The sequence below is a fragment of the Penaeus monodon genome, chromosome 16, assembly GCF_015228065.2.
Source record: "Penaeus monodon isolate SGIC_2016 chromosome 16, NSTDA_Pmon_1, whole genome shotgun sequence".
NCBI lineage: Eukaryota > Metazoa > Arthropoda > Malacostraca > Decapoda > Penaeidae > Penaeus > Penaeus monodon.
In genome coordinates this window covers 28507466-28517465 of record NC_051401.1, presented here as the reverse complement: position 1 = coordinate 28517465, position 10000 = coordinate 28507466, and the positions used below count along the sequence as shown (strand labels likewise).

Sequence of the window (10000 nt, the reverse complement as noted above, 5' to 3'; positions counted from 1 at the left end):
TCTCTCTCTCCTCTCTCTCTCCTCCTCTCTCACAACACACACACACACACAAACACACACACACACCACACACAAACACACCCCAAACACACCTCTCTCTCTCTCCTCCCCGTCCTCTCCCCTTCTCTCTCTCTCCCTCCCTCTCCCCTTTTCCCCATCCTCTCTCCCCTCTCTCTCTCCTCCCCCTTCCTTCTCCTCCTCTCTCTCATGTACTAATTCCCAAAAAAGAAAGTCCACGTATTTCCAACTGGCCAATCAAGGCCGTTATTTACCACTCGATAGGCTCACTACATTTAATCCAGAAAACAGTAACCAGAAACATCCTTCACCAAATTTCAAGACTATCAGAGCAGGGTATTCAAGTATAACTATACTGGATTCCCTTTCATTTAGTAATATCATCCTGTGATAGCCAGATTAGGACTTTCCCGTTGAGAATTATGTTATGCAATTAACTCTCAATCAAATGAAAAAAAAAAACTTGCCATCAGTTGCCTTCGAGATTATGAGGGTCAGGTATGGACCACTGAAAAGATCAAGAAATACGGACATGGTACCATCTGCCATTATGAGACTGTTTCTGGGACATCAGATATGGACAAACTTTGCAAAGATAATGATGCAGTGTCTCGGAGAAGGCAAGTTACATTGTAGCAGCACGGCCCCGCAACCTGAAGTTCAGCGTAGTTTCCGAGATTGGTTCACATCAGATCCACAGCCATGTCCACGATCACTGGACAGCGGGCTCCCCTTGTTCCCTGTGCGCTTACATAGCGCACGTGTACTTAAGCTGCAGAATCCGGAACCGAGAATTCCTAAACGTGGCAAATTTGACGCTGGGGGTTGGGAAGGATGGCGCGGAAATACAGAATGTTTGTTTGTATTATTTTTTCAATAAAGGAGATTTCAACTGGCCACCCTAGAGCTTAGCAATTGACAGGAGAGTAAACATATAAAATTGTCGTGGTTATTAAAGACTTGTTTACATGCGGCGTCATTTGCGTTTTTGCGAGACTCTCTAAGCTTGAGTTAGACCGCCTCCAGCTTGGCTTGATCATCGTAATGGCAAAATGTTTATTTAGCTGTAGTTTTCTGATGTCCAATGTATATTTGCAAGATACTGCAATTGTATGAATTACGAATTATGAATTAATATGAATTATTCCTGCTTGAAAGGTGCTTGCCATTCATCTTCTACATTATTTGCGATTGCTGTTTCAGCTTCGCATGTTTTGCTTTTTCCTCTGCGGCTGAGGTTCATGTGCTCTTTTGTGCAGCCAGTGTGACCTGCGTCACCAAGGTCTAGAGAAGGACTGCTCTGTAGTAGACTTTCTGCGCTATCTTAGGGGTCCCAAATATTATTTTTTCTAAGCAACAGATAGGGAGCACAGGTTACCAGATCCATGTCTGTGTTCTATGTGAATGTAACGAAGGACGATGAGCGGTAGAGTGCAGACAAGTCGCGTCTGGTACGATGCGGAAATCTTGGGTAGCGTCAAAGGTGAAACAGATTTCTCGTTTTCTTATAGCCGTTTAATTGTAGAGAGAGAATGGTACAACTGACGGACAGAGGTTCGGTCAGGTCAACGTGTTGTAGGTTGTCTGAATGTCGCTGTTGTTGTTGTGTGAGACTTGCGAAGATCTAGCTTCGCCCGGGCCTTTCATACATATGGCCCGATTTGTGTCAGCTTTTTATGGCTGGCATGGGCTTTCAGGACCTCTAGGTCTCAAGGTTTTTGTTGTGGTCGGGAAAGAGAGCGATTTTACTCCTCCACAGTAAGCTCGACCTTGGCTCTTGCGTGGTACCCTGGCTGTTTTGTGCACACCTTTCGTTGTTGCCGCGATTCTAATTGATTGCAATTAGCTCCGTGCCCTGTAGCTACTCTCTATATGATTTTTTCGGCATTAGGATAACTCACTGTGCACCTTCTGGTGAAATGAAACCCATGTTCGAGCTCGTGCTCGGACGCGGGCAGACCTTTGCCTCCCGCAGGTGTGTCTGGGGGCCTTAGCGTGTTTGCCTTATGGTGCCTTTGACCTTTGAGTTGCCATTCTTTTGCTAGGGACTGGTATGGTAGACCATCTCATGACGGCCACTCTAGTAAAGTTCCTATAGAAAACGAATAGGTAGATTGGAGCCCCTCCCTTTTTTACTTTACCCCGTTCTGTCTAAATTAGCACTCGCTAGATTGAACACCCTGACCCACCATATCACCCAAGCTATGGCATGATCATGGGACATGTCATCAAATTAGCATACGCTGGAGAGCCCATCTCTTGTGAGATGGTCTCCAGATTTTCATGATCACTGGGGTGGTAGTCACACTCCTCTTTAAAATCCACTCTGGCTTCAAAGTGAAAATAGCCAAACCCGAACAACTGACCCTATTTCTCTCGACCGAAGGCCAAAGGAAGTTGAAGGACCATGGTTTTACTCCCTTCTCCTCTCCGGAAACGAAGGCAAAGTGAACGGCCGTGGCTAAAAGATCGACAGGACGATCCTCCCACGATCGTGGGAGTCAATTAGCCAGGAAGTATCGACCAAGAACGGTGTCACTATCCTTGACGTTTACAAGCCTCCCGAGTCACGAATCGTTAAGATTCGTGTCTCTGCCCCCAAAGGAAACCCAGAAACTTCTCTCACGTGGGATCATGTTTAATACATCGATCCCAACTTATAATATCCAACCAGAGTGCTTTATTCCAATCGAACAATGTCTAAACTGCGACAGATTCGAACACAACACACACACACACACACACACACACACACACACACACACACACACACACACACACACACACACACACACACACACACACACACACACATACACACACACACACACACACACACACACACACACACACACACACACACACACACACACACACACACACACACACACACACACACACACACACACACACACACACACACACACACACAAACACACACACACACACACACCCACACACACACACACACACACACACACACACACAGATGCTCTCGTTGCAGTTGCGAAGGTCACTCCTTCGCCAAATGCAAGGAGAGCATCAAGTGCCGCAACTGTGGGGGGTCGCACGTTGCAGTTAGCGGATCCTGCCCCAAAAGGAATGGAATACTAAAAGCTAAACGAACTCAAATTAAGGAAAACAAAAACACAACAGCCGCCACACTGCCTGCCCAGACTAGCACACCCAGACGACCTGCATCTACCCCCAGGACAACTCTGCCCCCTCCTCCCCAATTCAACAACACCACACCTAACACAAACCCGAAAATACAAGCCATTTTACACGTAGCTCTCATCGTCGCAAACATCGTCCCCATCTTGCTACAAAGCAATGGTTTCCCCAGCATTGTTATCCCAGAGATCTTCGAAGACGACAATTTATACGCCACAACATCAGAAACCACAGCAACTGAGGTGACAAACAACCCTGAACCTCATTGCTCCACACAAAGACACTTCGTTTTGCAATCACTACCACAACGAAATCTAAAGAAACTGCAAAAGCACTTAACACTACAAAAAACACTGAACACAAACGCCACAAAAAATACACAAAAGGATCCCGATACCGCAGGCTCGTAGTCATCGTACGGATGACACCATCCTTGTCGACGAGAGTCGTTCCCGAAGCTGAGGAAGAGCTCCCTCTCCCTTTGGAGGGAGCAGTTGCCGTGCTCGATTCCCAGGACTTCCGCCCTGTGTCCTGCTCACAGGACTCTCTCCCTGACCTCGAGGAGCCGTCGATCGAGGCTCGATCACGGAACCGCTACCGGGATCAGGTACCACCACGTAAGGTGAACCCAGATAAAATGGGTCTACCCTGAGTGGCATCCTAATGATTATTCATGCAAATGCAAGGTCATTTTTTCGATCCGAAATATTTTTTATGACTTTCTAGAACAAGAACGCCTTGATGTGGTCCTACTGAATTCTATATCCATCACGAATGGCTATAGAATTCGGCACTATGGTTACACATCCAGGCAATCAGGGGACGGATTGCAACTGGGATCCTGTATCCTCAAAAAATCCACCTTCACTCACGAGTTCCTCATCCTCTCATTCAGCCACTCTGACTTCATGGCAGTTAGGTTATTCAGCCCACAGGGCCTCATTATCCTTTCCACTGCCTATATACAACCAAATACTAATTTGCCTCTTACTGACTTTAACATATTATTTAATTATACAACCTCCCAGTCTTCTTTGCCGGAGATATCAACGCTACCCACACGAAACTACACTCACAGTACTACCAATGCACACGGTAGGCAACTCTTGCCTATTTTCCACTACAAATGACCCGACTTCATCACTTCATTCACACCCTGAGGAAAGGGCCGCCCTGATCTCTTTTTCAGGAACAGGACAGCACTTACCCACCACACGCACCTACAACCTGGTCCGAACGTTGGTTCAGACCACATACCCGTCATAATTAAAATTTCCACATCACCAATACCAAGCAAAGAAAGGCGATCTTTCCGTATAAAAAAGCAGAGGGGGAGTTGTTTAAATCATTTTTTTTTTTCAATTTAATCTTGATAGGCTCCATTCCCAAACAATAGATGGGCATTAGAATTACATCTTAACTTCCATCGCCTCAACTATGCTGAGCACCATCCCCAGGTCTTAGTATAAAACTCGCATATCATTTCAGCCATCTGAAAGAACAAAACGTCATCGTCTTGATAACGACCGACAAAAATATGGGGTAAGATGGCATGTACATAGTGCTTAGTACTTATGTCTAGCTCCTATGTGTCTCCCAGTCATTGCTCTCATGACAAACAGTCAACCAAGTACAAGACCTCCTTTTTAAAGGAGAGGGTCCAGTTAATCATTACCCCAATGTATTGGAAGACCTGGACCCATTCTAAATCCATTCCCTGGATTCTCATTTTGTTTGCGAGATCGTCTGTATAGGAGACGATCTTGCACCCCACTGGGAGGTGTATGTTGAGGATGCAGGACATTAGGATATTGAAAAGGGCTGGACTGAGGACCCCACCCTGTGGTGTTCCATTTTCTAGTGGCATCTTCTGTGATAGGTGACCTTAGAATCTGACTTTGGCTGTTCTGTTTCTGAAATAGTCACCTATCCAAGCCAAGAGCTTTCCTTTGACTCCCTTCTGGATCAGGGTCTCCTGAATAGCAAGAGGACTTGCTAATTCAATATTCTTCACCAGGTCTAGGAATACTACCACAGATGTGACTGCTGATTGTGCTTAAGAGCGTGGCTATGCTGTGTGCTGTGGTCATGCCCCTTGTGAACCCATGGAGGTGTTCATTTTCCATTGGAGTCGGTTTAGTACCATTCTCTCGGCCGTCTTGCCCAGACAGCCGAGGAGAGAGATTGGGCGGTATTTCCCTGGCTCCTTTGGTTTTGGGATGGGAACTATGATAGCCCTCTTCCAGCTCTGGGGTAGAGTGGAAGTTTCCCAGGACTTGCTGATGAGTTGCAGGAATACAAGCTCACCTGCCAGTCCTAGGTAGGAAATGATGGGGTACAAGATCCCATCAGAACCCACGGCTGTGCAAGAACTGTTTTTGTAGGCTTTTCTTAGTTCCCTCAGAGAGAAGATAACATCTGAGTTATCAGGTTTGACTGCCCTATCTCTGATATGAGCAAGTCTGCCTGATTGTAGGCATTCTTGGTTTGCCCTCAGTTTGGCTGGCAGATTGTTGCTGCTTGTTCTTGCAGAGAACTCGTGCACCAGTCTGTTTGATTCTGATTGAGGGTCATGGTGCGTGCACCTCGGGGCTGAGCGGCTAGTAGCTCGCCTGACCCATTGCCACAGCTCAGTGAGGGTGGTTTGGTGGTCGGAGGACTCACACCATTCCAGCCACTTTTCCTGCCTGACTCTTATGGAAGTTTCCTTGGCATCCCTGACTGTTTCCCCTAGGAGGTTGAAACCCAGCATCAGGAGTTGTCTTTGCGAAAAATGGAGGGAACAATGGAGGCATACCTCTAGAAACAAACTGCGAGAGATTAGAGATGACCTTGGCAGTTGGGTGACCAGCATCCATCCCAACCGAAAAGTAGAAGTTATATTAACAAGACTAAGAATCAGGCACGCAAGACTAACTCATGGGCTGATGATGGCTAAAAGTGAAGCACTTTATGAGGGATGCCAAGAGCCATTAACGGTCGCAGATGTAGTGGAAAGATGTGCAACATTCTCAGAACAAAGACGTATGTACTTGTCTCCCCCTTATACACTGAAAAATGTATTGGGGAAGGATTGTGACATAGGTCTTATATTCATTAGGGAGACTAATATTTTCAATAAAATTTAATTATGCATATTGTTTATGCAATGATTTTATACATTTAGTGCATAATATTTATGCTTTGATTTTTTATATAATATTTATTGTTATTTGTAAGATATTTGTTGATAGATTTGTAAAGTTTTAATATTTTAATATTTCCATTTATCAAGGTATTCACTGCTAATGACCTTAGCTGTTAATGTGGCAGATAATTTGAAATAATCAATCAATCCCTTGGGAGGGCTAGGTTGTCTGGGGTTTTTTGCCTTCAGAATTGTTTTCTGCACATGGTCACTCTGTAGTTGACTTCCTTAATCTCGTCATTAAAGTACCAGGCGTCTTTATAACTCCTGGACCATGGCCGGATTTTAAGTATAGTCTGTGAGGCTGCTTAATTTAGGGCACTGATAAGTCTTATCAGTCTGTGACATGCGTTGGCTCTTGGCTATTGAGAAGAGCGATCTCGGGGAAAGTCTCAAGCACATTGGCTACGTAATGGCCTGCCACATCCGGTGCTCTGGAGGGAGCCAGGATGGGGTGCACTGAAGTCTCCCCCTATGATTACTCGGTCTTGTTCTGCAGTAACACAGATCTGGCTGATGCCTAAGCCCCTACAGCCTGGCTTGCTGTACACCTTGTACAGCTTGAGGGGGCCCCCAGCCAGGTGAATCTCAACAGCAAGAGATTCAACATCCTCTCCACAGTGCGGTGCATCGGCTATTACAGAGCAAATGATTGTTGTTGTGACCAAGGTGATCAAGCCTCTTTTGCTTGGTAGCATGAAATAAAGAACAGTCACCTCTGTTAATATCTCCTGGAGCAGTACAATGTCAGTGTTCCTTGATCACACTATTACGTAGAGGATGGCAATCTTTGTGTTAAAGCCATAGATGTTCCACTGTAGTATGCTTAAATTGTGTGTCATGGTGTTACTTGGTGATAGTTACATCAGAGATGTCTTTGTATTCAGATTCAGAGTTTGTTATATCGGAGTCTGAAACTCCATTGTGAAGTCCTCGCTGGTTTTTGGCTATTTATCAGGCTATCCATGGGTCCACTGGGAAGTGGAGAGCCTTTGGTAGCTCTGATTTTTGTGAATTTGGCTTTTCTCACTTCAGGCTTTGTCTGTGTATCTTTTCTCTTTGCTGACTTTACCTGGGTAGGGTCAGCTTGTTTTGGTTCTGCTTGTGAGGGCGTGGCCAGGGTTGGAGTGGGGATGGGAGTCTCGTCCTGGGGTGAGGGTGGAGCTGATTTGGCTCTGTTCATCTTCCTCCCTTTCAGGACTTCAACAGTCGTCATGGCGACCGTGACTGCCTTCTCCACCTCCTCGCTCGACCTCCCCAAAGCTGTTGCTACTGCAGTGGCTACAACAGTCGACAGGAAAGTTCATATCTTCCTCATCAAAGAGGAGATTACCGTATCTTGGGGAGGCTTTTGCAGTGTCCTTTGAACCTTTATTCCTGTGGTTCTTTTTCTGCACTCGTTATGATCAGAACTCCTTTTTATTGGAGATATCCGGTGTCGGCTGTGGAGGCGCTTCCTTCCTCTTAGGAGGTCGGGAGACCTTTTCTCTTTTGTTCTGTCCCCAGACATGGGTGTCTGGGGAGCAGGAACAAAGTCTGGTCGCTTTTTAGCAGTCTCTTGTCGCCTGAGGTCCGCCTCTTTCCTGGCAGAGCAAGCCAGGCTCCAGGCGTGATACCTCTTGGCACAGTTGGGACATTTGGCTCTTGTGTCCCTTTGCTGTTCCTTAAATCACATCTCGGTGTTGTGTGCCTTGCTACAGACACCACTTTTAGGGTTGGCTTTGCAGCTAGCTTGGTGGTGATCGTATCTTTGTCACTTAAAGCACCGAAGTGTCTCAGGCACATAAGTTCTTAGGTTGGAGGTGCCCCAGTTACCCAGATCAAGGGTAGTGATTGGAGTTCCTTTCAGGGTCACCAGGATTTGCCTGGTTGGGATCATCGCTTTCGACATTCGGGAAGCCTCCACGACCTATGTGCCTGATCAAATCCACATCATACGAAAGTGAGAAGCTAAGTAGTACCATATTGACTCTCCTATCGTCGGGATTCAGTGGCGAGAGACACAGTTTCCTCCCATCTTTAAGCTTCTTGGTTTCCTGCAGGAAATTCAGGGTAGCTTGGTCTTTGGGCATAATAATCATGCCCTGGTCTCTAACAACCCGGATTGACAACCGGATTTCAAATACTCTTACTCATTTGGTAGGCATTGTCGAAGCCTTCAGGTTTAGAGGGAATCTTGAACTGTGGGAAATGCCTTGGGGGTCCAGACTCTCCCTCAAAGTCTGTCTCCGGCCTGGGTCGTCTCGGACCACCCTTTCAGCTTAGATTCTGGGCTACGGTCGTGGGAGCAGCAGCTGTTTCGGCTGGTTCAGCTTGTGCTCCCATCTCGGTCAGGGAGGATGTCTGAGGGGTGCTCAGAGGTCTCCCTGCTTTGGGTGCTGGCCTGGAGAGGCCAGCACGAGAGTTTATCTGCTGGTCAGACATAGACAGACATGTTTTTGGCTGATGTCGTGTCCATTTTAGCAGCAGTTCTGACAGAGTCAACCTGTGCTTTGGATTTTCTTTTGCCACTAGAATCCATGTATGGCTTCAGGTTCGTCATCATTTATATCTCTTTTTGTTGGTGGTTTGTAGTAACATTTGCCATGAAATCAGCAGTTTATTTCATCCTCTCACGCCCCCACCCACCACGGAGTCCAACAAGGAGAAGCTGTATGTTAGAATTAATGTCTAACAGCTACAGGGGTAGTGAGAGGATATACGCAGCCAATAGCCGTTGTACCGCCACTCACGGGACCAGTGTGAGTGCCAAAGAAACCAAAGAGGCGTGTTGCTAGCCGTAGGGCGTACTCATGCACGGCATCACTCAACCTCCAGGACTCCCGTCTCCACAGCGCACAGGGATGCCACGGACGGCAAACACGTGGGTAGGTGTGAACCCCTGGGGAGAGACAGGAGAGGATGCCCTTCCACCTAAAATATAGGCATCATTGTTTGGAGCCTTTCCTTCCTCCCTCTCCAGGGAAACAGCCACCCAAAGGCTGCATCATCTCAGAGAGGGAGCTCAGGTCCTGCACCTCAAAGAGGAGGTTCCAGTGGCAGGACCACAAGTGGAATGTCGCTCGCAGGCGTCCCTCTTTTATACAGATTGAACTAGGAAACTCACAAGGGTTGCGATATACTCGGAAGTGTGGAGGAAAGGATGTGATCGTGTACACGGGGCGACGTCACGAGGCGGAAGGCATGCGGATGTCGCAACCGCTTTCGTGTCTAGCAAAGGTTTGGTTACTGCATTAAATATATATTCATAGGTTAATAATGTTATATGTATAGCATTGGTGGGGTAAGGGAGTCTGCTATGAGTGGTCCAAGGGGGGTCTCCTAGCAATAAGGGTTGTGTGAAAACATCTAAGGTCCATTAGTGAGCCTCCCTGTGGAGAGGTTTGGAGTGTGGTGCAGTGGGCCATATGTGAAATGAAATGGGCCCATGTGTGACATAGGTCTTACAGTGAACAACACACACACACACCTGTGTGTGTGTGTGTGTGTGTGTGTGTGTGTGTGTGTGTGTGTGTGTGTGTGTGTGTGTGTGTACATGTATATATATATATATATATATATATATATATATATATTTATATATACATATATATATAATATATATATATATATATATATATA

The 10000-nt window shown here is 46.4% G+C and overlaps 1 protein-coding gene across 1 annotated transcript in view; it reads left to right on the top strand.

Moving 5' to 3' along the window:
• Positions 1-10000, top strand: part of LOC119583002 (uncharacterized membrane protein DDB_G0293934-like) — a 21532-nt gene that overhangs the window by 4953 nt on the left and 6579 nt on the right. The window lies entirely within an intron of this gene.